Below are 22,566 nucleotides of genomic sequence, written 5' to 3'. Positions count from 1 at the left end.
TAGTACGATGGTGAGCTCAAATTTCTCTCTTATATCTACCCTAAAACAAGAACGATTTTTTGGCACCATGGTTTTATTTTTTTGGACCATGATTTTATTTTGGGTAAATCTAGATCACCCCTTATCTGGATATTTATATTAATACCTAAATTACCCTCCTGATTAATTTTGGATGATGATTAGTTAGTGTTAATAATAGTTAGTGTAATGATTAGTGAGATAATTAAGTTAAAGATAATTAGTGAGATTAAAAAATCATATGGTTTTTTTTTTAAAGAAGTAGAATTATTGAGAGAGTAAAGTTAGAGAAGATGAAGAAGGAAAACATGAAAAACGATGGATTTTACCAACCACAATCGGAGGAAGGGTATTTGGGTACCCAGGTGTGTTTCGAACTTAGATAATGTTGGTTGAATTGCTCCAAACTTTCAAAAAAAATGAAAAATTTTATGTAGATTTGGGTCAGTTCGGTTACCATATGTCAAGAACATGTAACCGAACACACCTGAAAGTGTAGTTCGGTTACGTTTTCCAAACACGCAGGTTACCGAACTCGCCCGTTAATGGAGGTTTTGGTCGTACAATGTAATGTTCGGTGACCTAGGATAAAATGGTAGATAACCGAACTTTGAACTTAACAATTTATTTGGATACATCTTGTGTGTTCGGTTAGTTCGCAAACTTCAACGCAACCAAGTTTCCAACCGAACTGCAGGTTAAAAGTAACCTAGTCTTAGAAGTTCGGTTGGTTCGCAAACTTCAACATATTTTGCGAATCAACCGAACTGGGCTTATATATGCATATATGCAATTAGGCAAACGTTCGGTTACTACGAAAGTTCGGTGATATCCTTATTTTGCGACGGAACCGAACTTATGGACTTCTGTTGTTCTAATACAAGGAGTTCGGTTAAAAGTATTTTTTGCGAATCAACCGAACTTTATTGGCTAAGTTCGGTTACTTTGTAGTTTTAAAATATTTTGCGAAAAAACCGAACTCTATTGGCTAAGTTCGGTTATTTTGGAACTCAAGATAGTGGCCACAACAACACAGTTCGGTTAGACTGGATTTGTTTTTTTTTTCGGTTCTAAGGGTGGAGTTCGGTTACTTTGTAGTTTTAAAATTTTTTGCGAAACAACCGAACAGAGAGTTCGGTGACTTAGTTTTAAATCCAATGGCACCGAACTGTTCTTCGTGTTCTTCATTTTCAAGAAGTTCGGTTAGTAAAACCTTATTTTTGGAAAATCGGCCTAACCGAACATGGCTCTATAACTCCTACTAAAACCCTATTTTGATGATTTCTATTCGATTGAAGCAATCAAAATCAAATTAAAGTGAAGAGTTTGTTGTAAAATACCTCCGGAGTGGCCCCATGGCAGAATCAGGCTGCGGCTGGCGTCTTTTATACTCGATAAAATTATCATGTAACATAACTTAATTGTGATTGCATTGATGTTGTTACATTTCTTAAATAGGCGATGATGGTGGTGGTGGGAGGAGGTGGTGGTGGTAATCGGTGGTTGGTGGTGGTGATAATCGGAGGTGGTGGTGGTGGTAATCGGCGGTGGTGGGCGGTGGTGGTGGGAGGAGGTGGTGGTTATATATATATAGGTGGTTATTAGGTTGGTTTTAAATTAAATTAGGTTAAGGGTAGGTTAGTCATTTCAACGTTTTAGGACACCCCTTATCACTATAGGGAAGGTGGCCTAATAAAACCATGGTCCCAAAAAAAAACTATGGTCCCCAAAAAATCGTTCTAAAACAAAATTTTGGTTGCCAGCTATTGTGGCCCAGTGGGCGTCCCAACTTTGGTCCGAATATCTATAGCTTGATTATATAGTCTGTTTGGATACCGGAACCAGTAGTGTTTCCGCTTCTCCAGCATTAGATTAAAAGATTTATAAAGATTTTTGTTATAGAGAAAGCTAAAATGTATATGAGAAAGCTGACTGTGGTCAACTAGTGTTGATTTTTTAAGTAATATGGGTGGAAATAAAATTATATTATCAGTTCAACAAATCTAACGCATCTTAATCTCTGATTTTCAATGCCATCTTAATGTGCGAATTCTCAATGCTAATGTCAAATGGTAACTTAGGGTTTAAATCGAATTTCCAAACACCCATGAGAGGTACAATCATATAAATGTTTAGTTCCTGTTATTTTTAACTCCAGTTCCTAACGGACAATGAACATCACTTTAATTAACAAGTAATGAATCGAAGAGGGAAAAAAATCAGATGACTTTCTAGGAATTAATCCATTTTTAGTTCATTCTAAAAATGAGAAAGAGATGCCGGTGCTACTGTAGTACAGTGGTAAAGCCACTGGGTGATAATACCAGTGATCTGAGTTCGAAACTCGCTAGCATCAAGAAATTTTACCGATCAAAAAAAATAAAATGAGAAAGAGATTTTTTTAGTGAGTATTAAGAAATGATTCCTTTATCAAATAATGTTCTAATAAGGAAATAATCTCAAGTTTTGATTACAGTCGTTCTCATTCATAAATCCTGATACGCAATTTTTTGTTTGATGATAACATTTCTTAATTTTTTTTAGTGGATGATAACATATCTTGATTTTGATTCAGTAAAAAGATAATCCAAAAAATCCTTTTTATGCCAAAACATCACAAAAGTTAGATCCTCGTATGTTAACAATTAAGAAGAAAAGAAATTTGATTTGTTTTGATTAGAGTTGACCACTTTCATTCTTAGGAACAAATCTTCTCTTGAAAAATGATTCATTAATTAAGCGTAACAGACCTAAAAAACCGACGAGGTTTGCAGAAACGGAAAACCGATCAAAAACGACCTGGACCGTTTTTCTAATTCCGCCCTTTTAATTTATGGTCAACATTTCATGACCAGAAGTCAGCTTTCCCCTTAGGTGTATTAGCTTTCCCTATAACAAAAATCATTTAATTTTTAAATTCATATTAGCCCTTAAAAAACTTCAATTAATAGATAAATATATTATTATACCCTCATTACTTTGTAAGGTTATAAAAATGGACCTAAAAATTTTCTAGTATTAAAATTTGGTTAAAAGAAAAAAAATTGGACGAAAAGGGCATGGGTACATTTTAGTTGGTTCGGCTAGTTGTGTCTAATCCACAGATGAATCCTTGTATGAAGAATAATTTATTGATTATCAGGATATAATGATTTTCTTCCCTCTTATAGGTTGGAGTATTTTGACGTCTCTTTATAGGGTTCAGATACCCAGTACTTACACAATTCAGTTTATGTAATAAAACCTAATTTCTGAGATAAACATCATTTGTGGTAACTTGGCCAGCAAGATATCTAGGACGTCCAAAACTTTTCCCTTTGGTGACTTGGCCAGCAAGCGCACATACTAGAAAGTTTTTTCTCCCAAGGGATCGGTTACGAATCGTTAGGAAAGCTCCGACCCTCTAATACGTCACTCGAGAAGCCAGATTTTCAAATTACTCTGACCAATTTGATTTTCCCAAGCAAATGTTCACTAATTTATCCCAAACTGCTTTATAAGCAGGCAAACACAATTTTCATTCTAAGAGTCATCGTCAAACTGCTATACGATTTTAGATATCATTTCTAACCAACCAAATGATATGAATCACCTCGTGCATGTGACAATAATCTTCACCAGATCAACAAGGTTCAGAGACTGAGATTATGTTGGACATTTAAGAGTCATCTAATTTTCAGAATTGTCAAGGTAGTTCTGGATATCGACCACTATTACAGAAACAGTCTTTCGTGTAGCCACCAAGGTGGTTGGTTGCCACTTAGGCCTAACAACACACAACGTATTAAAGGGGTGAGGAATGATCAGTCCCAGTTTCTGTCCTCCGTTACAGACGATCTTCCGTCTAGCCACCGATGTGGAAGGTGCCACTTAGGCATGACAATCTAGCTGTCTCAGACGGTTCATCCACATGTAGTAGTGGTGCCAAATATGGCCTGCTTGATGGTATGAACTTCCCTACAATAACCAATCCTTGCTAGATGGTATAAATTGACTAAAAGACAACCATCTCTTCTCAGATGATATAAGTTACCTCGTACGATAATAACCATTGCTTAACAATTGAATGATATATAAAATATAGTTTCAAAATGAAAAATAAATAACCTTTAGCGAATAAAATGGTATATAGATTTAAGGACAATTTTTGTAATTTATAAAATAAAATAGGGATGGAAAAGGAAACTAAGATACGGAAGTAGGGTTGGGCTATAACTTTTGCTTCTAGATTTTTTTAAAATCTCATTTTCCTCTACTTTAAAAAGTTGGAGACTTTCGAAAGTGTTTTGCATAAAAATTAATTTGCAAAAACTTTACCAAACACTAAGATGAAAAAATATAACTATAAATATGCTTTGAAAGTTCTTCAGAAGAAAAACAGGCATTACCAAACTCAATCTTAAATACTGAGTCGTATAATATAGATATATAAATATATTGAATCAGACAGTATATATATAAATACTAAGACCTCAGTCAACGAATCTCTAGTATATGGACAAGATATAGGAGTCAATAGAGATGCAAAATAACAGTAGTTTCTTTTTTTACCAGGGTTAATAAACTATGATGATTTTATTAAATTCTTTATGGTGCATAATGTGTATCGGAAAACACCGGAAATTGATTGCAAAATTTTGCAGCACTTGATTTCAACGAGGTATCATTTAGGATTTACATCGTTTAAAATTTGTGGTATATTTTTGCTTAATAAATGTTACCAATAATACATATATAATTACTAGCTATTTTAATTTCCTCAGAGAATCCAATTAATGTTATATGGTCGATTTGATTCCAATTATTGAAAATAAATTAATAAACTTCTTTATTGGATGCATATTCAGTTTTAATTCAAAATATATCGGGTGAGATTTATTAATTTCGAGTTTTACTACGATGCGTCTTAACTCAGAGTGTCCAGTACTCCAATGGTGAATATTACAATTAAAATATTTTTTCTTAAAGCACAACATATTGTTGTACAATATGCATTTGATTGTTTTCCCAAATTTGTGTTGCCCAATGCTCATGATACTGTGAAATAAAATACAGCATGGGCGAGTCCTTTATTTTTTATGAATGTGAGTTTCCAGAAACTTTTGGCTATAACTCACGGTAAAAAATAATAAAATTGGTGAATCTTTAAAATGAACATTTCCATGCATACTTAGAAATAACTGAGAAACTTAATTTAGAAAAGGAAACATGATGAACAAATTAAATTACAATAAGTCGTGGGTCGATTTTTTTAATTGGATATCCTTAAATGTGCCACTATGTGTCCCTATACTAAGGGTGGACACAGAGATAGCAAGATAATAAGATAAATTATTTTCTAAAAAATTTATTATAATTAAATGTGCAAAAATGTTGGTAATCAAATCTTCAAGTAATTATTACGAGAAAAATCTTGTGTGTGTGTATATCGAAGTCATCGATCTTCATCGTCTCTTTGGCTTAAGATCATATTTTATATCATATCAAAATTTATTGACTTCACTTTTTGTCTAGTATTCGCTATACTCCCTTTTGGAGTTTTTATTCATGAATTAGTTGATGGCACAAGTATTTCAAATGAAGATGCACCAATAATCAAGACCATTAAGGTTAGGCATATTTTTACTTGTGATTTTATTTTATTTTTGGCGTGGAATGGGAAATATTTAGATTTTCTTTCATAATAACTCTTCTGGAATGTGGTATTAAGTTGGTTCCAACAATTTTCTTAACTTTTATGTTGTAGAGTGAAAATGGCGAGATCATTGATTGCTATGATTTTCACAGGCAACCTGTTTTTACCAATCCATTGTTTCGTGATCACCTGATACAGATCTCGTAATACATAATATATAGTATATTCAATATGTTTTTGATTTTTATTTTATTGATTATAAATGTATATGTTTATATTATATATTTGTTTATATCTCATAAAAGAATATTTATGTGTTTATTATTTTTATACCCATTTGAAATAAATGCCAGATTTATTGTAAATAAAACAGATGAGACCGGGTTCATATCCTCAAGGAGTACAACCAAAGGAGCGGGGAAACCTTGAACTAGTACACACTTGGAATAAGTATGGATCATGCCCAGAAGAAACTATCCCTATACGAAGGTCTGGAAAAATTACCATCCAAACCTAATAACTTCAAATAACATATTCACCCATCATCCTCAAACGATGTTACTGATACCAAGGAGGTATGCATACACCATTTTTATCCCTAAACCATATTCATTAAACATATCATGGTTGATTTAATTATGAGAAGAATTTTTGTATGCCTCATCTACATGGTATAGTACGTGGCAATTTCTCCGGAAGGTGACAACTTTCAAGGAGCACAAGCAGATATTAACATTTGGATTTTATCGGGTGGCAATGAAGAAGCTGTTGAAGGAGGATGGGAAGTAAGTTATGGATCCAAAATCCATTTCACATGTTTTTTCTATAAACTATTTTTAGAATACTATAAACACTCATAACGATATTTTAGGTCAATAAAAGCTTATATGGTGACGACGAGCCAAGGTTTTTTGTGTACTGGACGGTAAGTGATAATATTATTTTGTTGTTATTATTATTTTCATCCCAAAGTTAAAATATTCATAGACTTCTCAAATAGTCATCCATAAGACCATAACATGATTTGCTTTCAGGCTGACAACTACAACAGCACGGGTTGCTACAATATCTACTGCTCAGGCTTTGTGCAGACAAGATCGAAGGTCTCCCTTGGTTCCAACTTCAGTCATATATCCATCTTTAGTGGTATACAATACTTAAACACCTTTACAATATTTAAGGTAACCACTGGCAATGATCGACATTCTTGTTTTTCATATCCAATCTAATTTCGACCAAAATAATTTTGACATACAACAATTTCTCAGGAACAATCAAGTGGAAATTGGTGGGTACAACTAGAAGGTGGGATATTGTCCGCACTTTCTCTTCAAGCAATTATCATCAAAATAAACATCAATATATTTTAGTGGACAGGTATCAAACACACAACCTAATGGGCGACATACCAGTACCCATCTGCCTTCAGAAGGGGGTTTGGGAATATCAAGTTGTTTTCGTCAAGTTAAAGTACTTGATGGAAATTATGAAGCCGAAATCCCTAAAAGGGTTTCCATTATTAAAACAAATCCAACATGCTATGATATAAAACTTGGTGAGACCGAATAAAGTGGTATAGCTTTCTACTATGGAGGTCCTGGTTTCTCTGGTAATTGTCAATGAAGTTAATTTTCTATTTTTTGTTGTTTCCTAAGACGCAACAAATAAAAATTAACTTTAGTGAATGAATTTTTATAATAACTATTAATTCTCTTTAATTTTCTATATATTTCTTCCAAGCGTAACTTTTATTTTTTTTATTTTACTAAGCTATTGTCGGGTGAATATTATAGTGTTCACCCCGCCTTTTTAATCTTCTCTAAACAAACATAAAATATATAAGAAAAGTAAAACTATGAAAGCAAGGATTACCGCCTAAGTGAAATATCAGGTCATGAAACAACTAGTTGGGTTAGAACTAACCTCCTTTTCTCGCTCTTCCCACATTGTACTGAAAATTCACCGGTTGAAGATTCCAGAGTCTTCTATTTAATGTTTATAGTTGGAAACAAAATGTTGGCAAACTATAAAACTTCAATAATGCTTGATCGAAAAGTGAACTCCAACCACCATCCTAGTATCAAAAAAACTCACAAGATTTCATGAAAACTATATAAACATAGCTAAGCCATCACATAAACTAAAAACATGAACATTGTAGGTTTGCAGAGAGAAACAACCCCACATACTCGATTCTTAGGCCATGCTAAACAATTTGAAGGTCGGGGAAAGTCCAATTTCCTAGACAATGTTCATCTTTCGTGAGCTAATATATCATTATTGTTTGACTCTGAGGTATGTTGGATTTTGAAGATGAAATCATTTTTTTATAGAAGAAAAATGTAAAATCCCATACTCTGCAATTATGGATCATTAGCTAAAATTTATATAGAAGTGTTATAATAATGTACGATATTATATGGTTATAATTGTCTAGATAGGTTGCACATACGATATGATTTGGATTATAAGATGTCTAGTTGGGTTATTAGGAAACTATAAACCTTGTTTTGATCTGTGAAAATTAGCATAGGAAATAGCAAGGGATAACTTGGATTTGATTACTGTTCTTGTTGGTTTGCATCATATTTCATCTCCACCTAAAGGAAAGTTTATCCATGTTTTATTAGCTTGATTTTGGTTGTTTAAACCTCTTAATTATCATGGTAGTTCACAATTTTTCTTAGGATAAACTATAAATTAAATAAATTTTCGAAATACTGTAATGCGTATGAATATGATTAACTATTTTGTCTATAAATATATATCCAACTAACAATTTACACTGGATTTTGGATACATTATATGCCAATATACTAGGTATATATGTTTGATTAAGTTTTGAGGATGACCTCATATTAGTAATATCCCGAAACAGTCGATTTAAGTAATTATGCTCTGGAGAATCTGCAGAGCCCTAACTCTTATCAGAATAGTATGAGCTCTTTGTTCGGGGAGTCTAATGGTTACAAATTGATAAATTTTTTATATGATATGATATTTGACTTTGTTAACATACTGTAGAAATTTCATAAATACCAAATGAAAACGCTGAGGGTACCAAGATACACCACCAACTTTTTCTTAGGCAATCTGTATGGACAAACTCAACACAACTCCGAGAGTAAAAACTCAATCAAGAAAGTGTCTAGAGTTTCCTCTCTGTCTCTCTTGTTGTTAGAACATTTATAGAATTGAATTTGTGAACCTAACTATAAAAAGAGTTCTTGGAAGGTAACAATGTCCAAGGATCAATCAAGTTTTTTTCAACTAACAAGGTTGGACCTAGCTACTATAATTGATCAACGCACAACCTGTGATATTTAAATTAAAAAAATAAACAATATAATGCGGAAAAAAATAACACAGACGCTAAAAGTTTTGTTAACGAGAAAACCGCAAATTCAGAAAAACCACGGGACCTAGTCCAGATTGAACAACAAATTGTATTAAGCCACTACAAATACTAGCCTACTACCAATTAACTTCGGTCTGGAATGTAGTTGAGCCCTAAAAGGAAATCCACCGATTAAGGTACAATCAGCTTCTTACGCCACTTGAATCTCGCAAGACTCTGCGCAATTGATTCCCTTAGCTGATCCCACCCACAACTAAGAGTTGCTTCAAATCAATTGAATACTTTAAGTCAAATCTGCCTCCCACAGATTAAGCATATATTTGATTTCCTGATTTACGAACTAAAGGGATGATCAGATCAAACGATAGATCTAGGTGATGGAAATCGATAGTAACTTAGACAAGAGTCTGGATATCCTCAAAATCTAGACTTATGCAACCCTAAGTGCAGCCTAGATTATTATTCACCTCATAAGTATAAATCTTGTGGAATCAACAAAGTATGAGACGAAGAGACTTTGTTGATTACTATCTATCTGATGGAGCAAGACTCTACAAACAATCAAGATCAGGATACTCAAGTTATCAAGATAAAAAATAACTGGACCTGGTTTCATGAATCCCAATGAAGTCTTTGTAGTCGCCAAACCCTAAAAAGGTTTCTGGAGAGGAAGACTCTAGATACAACTAGGACACACCAAAAAGTGGTGTCAGGATTCAAAGATCCCAGTTGCCAAGAGTTCCCCTTGTATAGACTTCAAATCCTAGGTTGCTTTAGGTTTAAGCTAAGATAGCTTTGGAACCAAGCAAACAATATCCACCGTTAGATGAAAGACTTGAATCTTAATCACATATACAAGATATACACTATGGTTAGGTAAACCATAACCGAAACTAGCCGATTTGAACTTAAAATCTGAAAACTCATTTTCATGTTCACTAAGACATTAATATTGAGTCACAATCATGTGATCAAATGAGTCTAATGTTAATTAGAGAAATAATCAAATGCAAATTACTTCATAGATATAATTTAATCGCAATTGAATCATGATCGACATAGTTTATAAATGTACAAAGTACAATTACTTGAATCGTTCATGAATCGTCCGAGTCCCAGTACGCGGACGGGTTTGCTAACTTATATGAAATTAACGAGTTACGGAGTCTATAGAACTTTTCAGTTCATAAACCGGTTTGCAAACTTATGCAATTACCAAGTTCCGGACTCTACAGAACTTTTCAGTTCACATAGCGGTTTGCAAACTTTGAACCATCTCAAAGTTCCGGAGTTTACAGAACTTTTTAGTTCACGTACCGATTGGAAAACTTATGACCTTTCCCGGTTCCGGAGTTCACATAACATCCAGTATGCGTACCGATTTGGGTACTAAGCTGGTTCTATAACATAGAACTGTTTTGGCTTGCATACCGGTTTGATTATTTTGACACGGTTCCCTTACCAAAGTTCCACAATGGGTTATATGCAAATATACATACCTATACAGATCACGAAACAAACATATTTCCCATGATGTTGTTTGTGGGTGAAAACGAATTTAAACCCTAAACAATGTACTGCGCGGGAGTACTTTAGATTCGAGAGATCAATCTGTACAAGTCCGGCCTAAACCAAGAAATGGTCGTTCCAGACTTGATTCGGTCACAAAGTGAATGAGAATGGGTTGGTTTTGGGGAGGGAAGCAAGGACAGCGATGATAACAGAATAGTTGATTTCTGGAAGAGTAGTTGTTTCTCTACGACTTGTATCAGAAAGTGGGAAGCTAACAAAAATGGAAAGTTAGCAAATGTTTTCTGAGTGCTGTATGCTCCTGACTGAACTTGTTGTTCGGTGGAAATAGGTAATAACTATTTATACAAGTCGAGGTGTAACGTACTCTGGTCTCATTAAGGAATTGATAAATGGGTGAGTAAATAGGAGGAGGTGGTAACCGTTAACGCATGAAATTTATTTTCCATAAAAAAGAGCGTTTCACCATTACTCCCTGTATTTACTAACCTCCTCATCCTTATGATACTTCCTTATGACGGGCGTAGTGTACGCCGCACGCTCTAAACCGCCAAACCAATACCCAAAGAGGATCCCCCAGTTTGTGATATGTGTTGATGTCTCGAATGTTTTCGTGGAAAACACGTAATATATTGTTGATGCCTTGCAAGTCGAGATTGGGAGACTTGCTGGCTTGGTGACCTTCGACGGTCGAGATTTTGCATCTCAGGAGGAAAGATAGTCGTTGATCGTCGCACGCTTTCGTTCTTGGTGGCCGCATAGGGAAGGCCAGCATGGTGGCGCGACAAGGTTGGCATGCCATTGGCATGGCATGTCTTGGCGCGGTTTGGCGTGGCCAAACCATGGTTTCGGGACAAAGGTTACCCTGTGTTGCCTGGTAACCTTGGATGGCTAGGATTTTCTCCTGAGATTGAAGGGTGACCGTTGATTGTCGTACGCCTTCGTCTTAGTAGACGTATAGGGAAATCCAACATGGTGGTGCGGCTTGGTTGGCATGCCATTGGCATGGCATGCCTTGGCGCGGTTTGGCGTGGCCAAACTAGGGTTTTCGGGCCAAAGGTTACCATGCGTTGTCTGGTAACCTTGGATAGCTAGGATTCGATCCTGGGATTGAAGGGCGACCGTCGATTGTCGAACGCCTCCGTTTTAGTAGCCGCATAGGGAAGGCAAACATGGTAGCGTGGCTTAGCTGGTTTGCCATTGGCATAGCATGCCTTGGCGCCTTTTGGCGTGGCCAAACTAGGGTTTTCGGGCCAGTGGTTACCATGCGTTTTCTGGTAACCTTGGATGGCTAGGAATCGATCCTGGGATTGAAAGGCGACCGTCGATTGTCGCACGCCTTCGTTTTAGTAGCCGCATAGGGAAGGCCAACATGGTGGCGCGGCTTGGTTGGTATGCCATTGGCATGTCTTGGCGTGGCCAAACTAGGTTTTCGAGCCAGAGGTTACCATGCGTTGTCTGGTAACCTTGGATGGCTAGGATTCAATCCTGGGATTGAATGGCGACCGTCGATTATCGCATGCCTTCGTTTTAGTAGCCGCATAGGGAAGGACAACATGGTGGCGCGGCTAGGTTGGCATGTGGCAGGCCTAGACAGGTGTATAAAAATGAGCGCAATAAAAACGGGCCTACAGTAATACCGCAAGTGCACGGTCGTCAGTTGTAGCTCGTGCAAGTACGGGGTCGATCCACAGAGATCGGGTGTGTTTCGGAAGTGTTTTAGCTAAATTGGGTTCCTAGATTTGCTTTGGGCTTAGAAGCCCTTTGGAAGTGTTGGGCTTAATGTACTACTGGGTTTGAATACCCTTTGAATGGATTGGGCTTAGTTGGTTTGTTAAACATAAAATGAACTGAGCTTGGGCTCAGTTATATTTAAAGTGCAAATGGGCTTTGGTTCTTTGTTTAAGCTTTGGGCTCAATCTCACCTGAACAGTGAAATGGCCTTTTACAGTAATTGGGCTTGGTATTTGAGAGTTGGGCTTTGTTTCAGTGAGCTGATTTGAGCTTTGGGCTCAGCAGTTCAACTATGAGTTGGGCTTAACAGAGAACTAGGCTTTGGCCTTGACTATGAATTTGACTTGGGGCCTTACTGAACTGGGCTTTGATTTTGGTCTTACAGTTGGGCTCAGATTGTGCTCTGGCTTTTGGAAGTGAGCTGTGGAGAGCAAAGCAATCAGCAGCAATGCAACAGCCCAGAGAAGTGGATTGGCAGCAGCAGCTGCAGAGAGGCAAGATCAGTTGGCAGACACCAGACGCAGCAACCTGGTAGAGTAACAGGCACCAGCAGCAGCACACCACAGAAAGAATGCAGCAGCACAGAAAATGCACAGCAGTGCAGTAACAACAAGCTGCAGCAGCAGCTGCAGCTGCTCACAGCATGAACAAAAAGCAAAGCAGGGGTGCAAAAAGTTGCAAGGGCAGGGGGGAACAATCAAGGTAAAGCAAACAAAGCAAGAACAAAGCTAAACTACAGTTGAAGAATGAATTGTGGTTGAAATGAAGTAGATTATGGATGGGAACTAGGGGTTGAATTCCTCTAATTTTTACTGTGTATTCCCTATAGAAAGTTAAACACAACTATGGTATTTTTCCAAAGCACACTAATTGTCTTTCTACAGCACAACTAGTCAAGGATTATGAATTCAGCTTGAGTTGCAGCTTATCAGCAGCTCATGAACCTAACTACAAAGCATACTTGGCATACATTGTGAAAGTGAGGTGATGATGAGCTAAGTTCAAGTTTTTCCTAAACTGTTTAGCCTTCTAGAGCAGTGTGATCAATGTACTACACAATAAGGAATTAGTGATTCATCAAGTCCCTAGCATGATAGTTTAGAACATGACAAACATCATAACAGTGATTAACAGTGAGTAAACTAACATAACATTGCAAACTAACATAACAACAAATGCAATTAAGAGTGAAAATGCAACTAACAGGGGCAATGAAAGTTAACAGGAGCATCAAAACTAACAGTGCAATTTAACATTGGAATTAACCTAACCCAAATTGGGTGGAAACTTGGCTAGTCCAAGACAAGTTTTAACATCTCATACACATCCCCTTTCCCAAATTAGCAAATTAGGGTTTACACCCATTTTCCCCAAATCAGAAAATTAGGGCAATTTTAAATTACATAAAATTTGCTTACAATCTCCCCAAAATTGGCGCGACCCATGCTTCTTGACGTCCCTCTGATGCTTCCTGCTGCCTATTGTCCCCTAATTTCTAGCTATTATTATTTTACTCACCCCAAAACCTAGGTTTCAGAGGTTGTGAGATGAAGAAAATAGCTAGGCTAGGGTGTGTGGGGATGGTAGTGGCAGTGATGGAACTGTGGTGGTGGCAGAACTGTGGAGGTGACAGAACTTGGAGTGATGGTGGTGTAAGCGACAGCGGCATGGCAGAGAGGGGAGGTGCAGTTGCAGTTGCAGAGCTACTGTCGGGTGGAGGAGAAGAAAGAAAGAGGAGAAAATGGGTCGGTTGTCAGGGTATAGGTAGTGCTACTGTGTGAGGCGGGATATCAAATTTAGATGTTGGCGAATCTGAGATGTTGGATCATTGGTTCTGAGTGGAATCGAACGGATAGATGGAAGGATGTGTGAAGCGACCGTCGGATTCTGAGGTGCAACGAAGTTAACGGCACCAGATGGAGTTAGGTACTGTAGTGTAAGGCGGAATCATCGGGATTTGATGCACAGGCATGGAGATCGACCGTTGATTCAACTACCATCTAATCTGAAGGCTTGGAATTTCAGCGCTGTGGTGCTCGGCAGAGACATTCCGATTTTGATGATCTATGAAGGAGCGACCGTCGGATGCTCCCGAGAACTGATCTGATGGCTGAGAACGGAGGCGCTTTTGTGTGTGAAAATGAGGTTGTGCGCACCATTCTTCGCGGCTTCCTTGCGTAATTTCTCCCGGCTTTTCACTACTTTTCTGCTCTTTTCGCTCCACGACTCATCCGAACTTTATTTATACCTAAAAATGCAAAATTAATTAAAAAATATTTATTCTTGAAAACAATGAAAATACAGAATATGATATAAATGTAGAATTAATGCGCAAAAGATGAGTTAAATGCCAACAAAAGGGATAAATATACAATATTTGGCACTCATCAAATACCCCCAAACCTGAATTTTACTTGTCCTCAAGTAAAACAAAACTAAGGAAATCCTAACTATACCACTGTCGCTGGTCTCTCGAATGCATTTAGCGTATGCACTAAGCCTTTTAAACCACTAAGTGTCCCTAGTGGACGAGTTGAAGTCTCGTGAAGGTTTACCAGAGGTGTGCCTACAAAACCTAAGGACAAAATATAAGCTCAGATTCCATCAAATGTGACATGTGCAAAACAGTTTAAGCTCACAGCAAAATGGAGATGTCAATCTAGCTACAGGCACAATCCTAGCACTGATAACAAATAAGGACATGTGATAAGAGTGTAAAGTGTATCTACACATGTGTAAAGAAAGATCTGAAGTTATGACTACTAATCACCAAGAGATAGTTTCTCAGGCTAAGAACTGAGGTCGAAATCTAGCTAGCTGTCCGGACTTTACGAGAATTGTGAATGAGTTGGAGGTATTTCACAATTACTCGCGTTGTACATCAATGGCATACACCCTCCTTGCTTATTACAATGAAACAACAAAGATGACTATTTACATGACTCTTATTTACATTGACTATTCTCTTTTATTTTTTGGAACAAGAGATGATGAATTGATAAATACTTGATTTTTTTTTTTTTTTTTGTATTTTTCTGATTTTTTTTTTTTTTTTTTTCTGAATATATACATCGTTTTTTTTTTTTTTTTTTTTTTTTTTTTTTTTTTTTTTTTTTTTTTTTTTGAACAAGGAAACACTTTTGATACATAACAAGAAACAAAAATTACATGACACTTTGCAAGAGGTAGCCCTTTTTGATGCACCCAGTTAAATTCGATGGTTGTCTTTCTTAATGTAACCTCCACCTTCTATCCCAACCAACCAAAGAACAAGCTAGTCAAGTTTCGTTCAGTATTCTAAAGTGATTGGCAATCGTAACTTCCTATCCAACACCTTGAAGATCGAGGCCATACATGTATTGGTAGATCGTGCGCGTGCAAATTTCTTATCACTATGTGAATTGTGCTAGAATCAGGGTGCCTAAATATCTAGACTAAGACTCCTAATAAAATACATATTTGCACAAGAGTCAACATTTCAAGGTAAATGAGCTCCATTTTTATGATTTTTTTCAATTTTTTCAATTTTTTTGAATTTTGATTTTTCAATTTTTTTGGAATTTTTCAATTTTTTCAAAAAGAAGGTTCGTTTTTTAATTATAGCAATTATCATGGTATCTACTCTATACCCCCAAACCTAAACTAAACATTGTCCTCAATGTTTCAAAATATGGAAAGAATTATAAAACATATGAAGAGGACATGCTGAGTAGAGTAAAAGGAGAGAGAATACCCGATTTCGGCGAAAGCAGAATTAAAACTCCGTTATTCAAGGCAAAAATCCAACATATTTCAGCCGAGATCATATTGGATTAGCAAAATATATACAAAAGGAACAAAAGGGTTTTTAAAATTTTATCTACTGGATTATATACAAAAAATTCACCATACACTAACAATCTAAAGAGTTGAGGATCAACCCAAAAGAAAAGTTAAAACCCCAATAGTTTAGACGTAGCCAAAACACTAAATTGGACTTGATGGGATGAGAGTGAAAAACCGAATGAATTACCTCTAAACCTAAATTGTTCAACAGGTTTACTTTTAAGCACAAAATCTAACAATTTAGGGGTTCAGGATTCAAAAGGTCTAACTCATAATGGACTGTTTTCGGGATGTGCAAAGAAATGCATTCCAACTGTGGCTCTTTAAAAGTGTTTATATTTTGAAGCAAAATAGTCCAAGAGGACTTGGGAAGCACACAGTTCCAATCCTAGATTAGGAATTTTCAGAAAAATTGGTTTTACAATATTGGTACAAACCAAATCTAGGTTGGGTGGAAGGCCACCAGATTGTGACTTAGGTAGAAGGCATATCATTATCAATCAAATCAAAATCTTCTAACTTATCTACACATGTCACATCATGCTCACAATCATCAATCAAATTGGCAAGATCACAATCAGAATTATCAACATCATCAACAGATTTATTCTCGTGTATCGGCACATCAGGGGAAACATCACATGGAATACTAGAAGAATATCATGCATTAAGGTCGGGGCAGAGAAGCCTAATGTATTTGAACCCAAAGGTTCCATAACATTTTCATATAGACATGTTCTTCTAACATAACATCATAATCATCATCATCATCATGATAGGAATTTTGCAATCTAGGATAATTTTCAATCCTAAGGTCGGAGCTATTACAAGAATAAAACTCTAATTCATGAGGGTGACTCATATCATGTGGTGTTGTTCCTGTTTCCCTAACGGATTCCCATTGATGGGTTTTCTCTGCAATCTCGGCTAAGAAATTCCATGCATCATCCACAGATTTATCAATAAACTCACCATTACACATAGACTCAACCATGGTTCGAGATTTAAAGTCTAGTCCCTCATAGAGGATGACGACAAGTCTCCACTTCTCAATTCCATGGTGCGGGCATTCACTCAACAAATCGTTAAAACGTTCAAAATAGTGAAAAACAGTTTCCTCATCCATTTGGACAAAACAATTGATACTTTGACGAATAGCGATGGTCCTATGGTGTGGAAAGAATTTTTGGAAAAATTGATTAGTGAGTTGTTCCCAAGTGGTGATTGATTGTGGTCTCAAACCGTAAAACCATGTTTTGGCCCTTTCCTTTAAAGAAAATGTAAACAAACGCAATTTCAGAGAGTCTTCGGACAAATGATCAGGTTGCATAGTCCGACAAATTTGTTCAAACTCCCTCACATGAGTATAGGGGTTCTCAGAATCGAACCCTCGAAATATAGGAAGTATTTGTATCATGCTTGCATTTATTTTAAAAGGGTTATTGGTTTGAGGTAAGACAATACATGATAATGGAATTTGTATTGATGGATACATGTATTCATGGAGAGCATGAGGTTGATCCATTTTGAAATGACACAAAGCCCACTATTTGGTTTTTAAAGGGTTTTCAAAAATTTGGTTTTTGATGGGTTTGGATTTTTTGGAAAAAATTTGGTTTTGGTGGGATATAAAAGAAATTTGGTTTAAAATTGGGAGCAAAAGAATTTTTTTTTTTTTTTTTTTTTTTTTTTAAAGTAAAAGTAAAATTTGGTTTTTGAATGGGAGCAAGCCCACTGTGCAAGCCTCTAAGGAAATGGAAGGAAGGCTGCGGCCCACAATCGGTTATCAGCTGGGTTTAAACCCAGAGTCCAAAATACAAGTCCAATGGAAAAATTTAAACAAGCCCACACAAATAAATACAAGCCCACAAATTAAACAACAAGCCCACACATAAATTATTACAAACCCAAAATAGAAAAATAAAAAGCCCAAAAATTGGGTTAATTATTACAAGCCCACAAATAAAAAAATTGGAAGCCCACAGGTTGGGTTCTCTCAATTGAATGGGTTTAGGCTTACCTTTGTAGCACAGCCCAGCTGCTCTGATATTGTTGCAAAAACCCAGTTGGGTTTTGGTTCTTTTCCTTAGTGGCGTCCCAGCAGAGGAAAAACAGGTTCAGAATCAGCAGGTCCAATAGCAAATGAAATGAAGCAGATGCAGATGCAAATGCTATGAAATGAAATGCAAAATAGCTAAGAAAAACACAGATAAAACACAGCACCAATCCCCGGCAACGGCGCCAAAAACTTGGCAGGCCTAGACAGGTGTATAAAAATGAGCGCAATAAAAACGGGCCTACAGTAATACCGCAAGTGCACGGTCGTCAGTTGTAGCTCGTGCAAGTACGGGGTCGATCCACAGAGATCGGGTGTGTTTCGGAAGTGTTTTAGCTAAATTGGGTTCCTAGATTTGCTTTGGGCTTAGAAGCCCTTTGGAAGTGTTGGGCTTAATGTACTACTGGGTTTGAATACCCTTTGAATGGATTGGGCTTAGTTGGTTTGTTAAACATAAAATGAACTGAGCTTGGGCTCAGTTATATTTAAAGTGCAAATGGGCTTTGGTTCTTTGTTTAAGCTTTGGGCTCAATCTCACCTGAACAGTGAAATGGCCTTTTACAGTAATTGGGCTTGGTATTTGAGAGTTGGGCTTTGTTTCAGTGAGCTGATTTGAGCTTTGGGCTCAGCAGTTCAACTATGAGTTGGGCTTAACAGAGAACTAGGCTTTGGCCTTGACTATGAATTTGACTTGGGGCCTTACTGAACTGGGCTTTGATTTTGGTCTTACAGTTGGGCTCAGATTGTGCTCTGGGCTTTTGGAAGTGAGCTGTGGAGCAAAGCAATCAGCAGCAATGCAACAGCCCAGAGAAGTGGATTGGCAGCAGCAGCTGCAGAGAGCAAGAAGCAGTGCAGCAGGCACCAGCAGCAGCAACCTGGTAGAGTAACAGGCACCAGCAGCAGCACACCAGAAGAAGTGGCAGCAGCACAGAAAATGCACACAGTGCAGTACAACAGAGCTGCAGCAGCACTGCAGCTGCTCAAGCAGTGAACAAAAGCAAAGCAGGGGTGCAACAGAGTTGCAGGGCAGGGGGGAACAATCAAGGTAAAAGCAAAACAAAGCAAGAACAAAGCTAAACTAAACAGTTGAAGAATGAATTGTGGTTGAGAATGAAGTAGATTATGGATGGGAACTAGGGGTTGAATTCACTCTAATTTTTACTGTGTATTCTCCTATAGAAAGTTAAACACAACTATGGTATTATTTCCAAAGCACTAATTGTCTTTCTACAGCACAACTAGTCAAGGGATTATGAATTCAGCTTGAGTTGCAGCTTATCAGCAGCTCATGAACCTAACTACAAAGTATACTTGGCATACATTGTGAAAGTGAGGTGATGATGAGCTAAGTTCAAGTTTTTCCTAAACCTGCTTAGCCTTCTAAAGCAATGTGATCAATGTACTATACAATAAGACATTAGAGATTCATCAAGTCCCTAGCATGATAGTTTAGAACATGACAAACAGCATAACAGTGAGTAACAGTGAGTAACTAGGCAAACTAACATTGAGCATAACAGTGATTAACAGTGAGTAAACTAACATAACATTGCAAACTAACATAACAACAAATGCAATTAAGAGTGAAAATGCAACTAACAGGGGCAATGAAAGTTAACAGGAGCATCAAAAACTAACAGTGCAATTTAACATTGGAATTAACCTAACCCAAATTGGGTGGAAACTTGGCTAGTCCAAGTACAAGTTTTACATCTCATACATCAGTTCTATTTATACCTAAATTAGCAAATTAGGGTTTACACCCATTTTCCCCAAATGTCCTCACTCAACAGTACAATTAGGGTTTAAATTATTACCCAAAATTTAGCTTCCAAACTCCAAAATTTGCTCGACCCATGCTTCTTGATGTTTCTCTGATGCTTTTCCTTCTCCTATTGTCCCCTAATTTCTAGCTATTTTACTCACCCCAAAACCTAGGGTTTCAGAGGTTGTGAGATGAAGAAAATAGCTAGGCTAGGGTGTTGGGGATGGTAGTGGCAGTGATGGAACTGGTGGTGGTGGCAGAACTGTGGAGGTGACAGAACTGTGGAGGTGATGGTGGTGTAAGCGACAGCGGCATGGCAGAGAGGGGAGGTGCAGTTGCAGTTGCAGAGCTACTGTCGGGTGGAGGAGAAGAAAGAAAGAGGAGAAGAATGGGTCGGGTCAGGGTATAGGTATAGTCTGCTACTGTGTGAGGCGGGATATCAAATTTAGATGTTGGCGAATCTGAGATGTTGGATCATTGGTTCTGAGTGGAATCGAACGGATAGATGGAAGGATGTGTGAAGCGACCGTCGGATTCTGAGGTGCAACGAAGTTAACGGCACCAGATGGAGTTAGGTACTGTAGTGTAAGGCGGAATCATCGGGATTTGATGCACAGGCATTGGATCGACCGTTGGATTCAACTACCATCTAATCTGAAGGCTTGGAATTTCAGCGCTGTGGTGCTCGGCAGAGACATCCGATTTTGATGATCTATGAAGGAGCGACCGTCGGATGCTCCCGAGAACTGATCTGATGGCTGAGAACGGAGGCGCTTTTGTGTGTGGAAAATGAGGTTGTGCGCACCATTCTTCGCGGCTTCCTTGCGTAATTTCTCCCGGCTTTTCATTACTTTTCTGCTCTTTTCGCTCCACGACTCATCCGAACTTTATTTACTACCTAAAAATGCAAAATTAATTAATAAAAATATTTATTCTTGAAAACAATGAAAATACAGAATATGGGATAAAATGTAGAATTAATGCGCAAAAGATGAGTTAAATGCCAACAAAAAGGGATAAATATATACAATATTTGGCACTCATCAGCATGCCTTGGCGCGGTTTGGCGTGGCCAAACTAGGGTTTTCGGGCCAAAGGTTACCATGCATTATCTGGTAACCTTGGATGGCTAGGATTCGATCCTGGGAAGGGCGACCGTCGATTGTCGCACGCCTTCGTTTTAGTAGCCGCATAGAGAAGACCAACATGGTGGCGCGACTAGGTTGGCATGGTGCGTTTGGCATGTGGGTCCAAGGGTTTGTCATGCCCTTTGGCACATGGTGCGGCTAGCATGGCTAGGTGCGTTTTGGCTTAGTATGGCGGGGCCAAGGGCTTGGCATGCCGTTTGGCACATGGTGCGGCTAGCATGGCTAGGTGCGTTTGGCTTGGCATGGCGGGGCCAAGGGCTTGGAATACCGTTTGGCACATGGTGCGGCTAGCATGGCTAGGTTTGTTTGGCTTGTGGGGCCAAGGGCCTGGCATGCCGTTTGGCACATGGTGCGGCTGGCATGGTTGGCATTCTTTGGCGCGGAGGTGTGGCTGGCACGGTTTTCCATTGGCACAGTGGTGCGGCTGGCATGGTTGGCAGGCCTTGACGCGGAGGTGTGGATGACACGGTTTGCCATTGGCACAGTGGTGCGGATGGCATGGTTGGCATGCTTTGGCGCGGAGGTGTGGCTGGCACGGATTGTCATTGGCACAGTGGTGCGGCTGGCATGGTTGACATGCCTTGGCGCGGAAGTATGAGAATTAGGTTTTTGCACCGGCGATGTCAACCCAGGTTAAGGGTCATTCCGTGGAACATGACTCATAAAAGCAAAAAGATACCTTGGTAATTCTGACGTAAGCATGCTGCTCGATTCAATAAATGTGCTAGTGATCATAATTACGTCGCGTCAGATGTGCGGTTTTATGATTTTAACCCTAGGATAAAAACCACCATCAACATTAAGTCCCCTGCTTAGCTCGGAACGGGAGTATCATTGAGAGGTAAGCATAAGATGGTTCTAGGCTAGGACAAAAGATCGAAACAAGTCGTGATAAGATGGTCAGGAAAATCCGACTAACCCTTTCGAGAGGTAAAGAGAGTTTGTGCTTCCCGTGTTGGCGGCCTTGCATAAATTGTGCTTGGGATGCGTGGAGTGGCGAAACGAAAATTACCGGCTTGGTCTGGCCATACATCGCCTGGACTGGGTTAGGGAAAATCGTAACGCTGTGTTAGCGCGGACGGCTTGGAGAGGCGAGGCATGCGCTGATGGCTTGGATGGACAAAACATGCGCGGACGACTTGGCATGTGGGGCCAAGGCATGGCACGGTCTTGGAAGGGAAAGCATGTGCAGACGGCTTGGCGTTATATCGTGTCTCTCTGTCTCGTTCGGCTTTCATCAAGGCTTTGATGAGGGGATCCGTTTGAGGCTGATTCCCCGGTCATGATGTAATCACGTTCCGTTTTCTCTTTCCTTCTTTAGGGTTTCCCCAGTATTTATGCCCGGTGAAGTTGAATCGTCTCCCCAGTTTTTACAACAAAGGTTTCTTCTTGTTGAGTCCACCTCTCCTTATCATGTCAATCAGAAGTGAATCATCTTCGAGCCAGCTAGATTCTCCAGGAAAACGCATGAGGCTTGACTCTTGCAACAGTACCCTA

This window comes from Papaver somniferum, chromosome 7 (assembly GCF_003573695.1).
Source record: "Papaver somniferum cultivar HN1 chromosome 7, ASM357369v1, whole genome shotgun sequence".
Classification (NCBI taxonomy): Eukaryota; Viridiplantae; Streptophyta; class Magnoliopsida; order Ranunculales; family Papaveraceae; genus Papaver; species Papaver somniferum.
The sequence above is the reverse complement of the archived record's forward strand: the minus strand, read 5'-3'. Positions refer to the sequence as shown.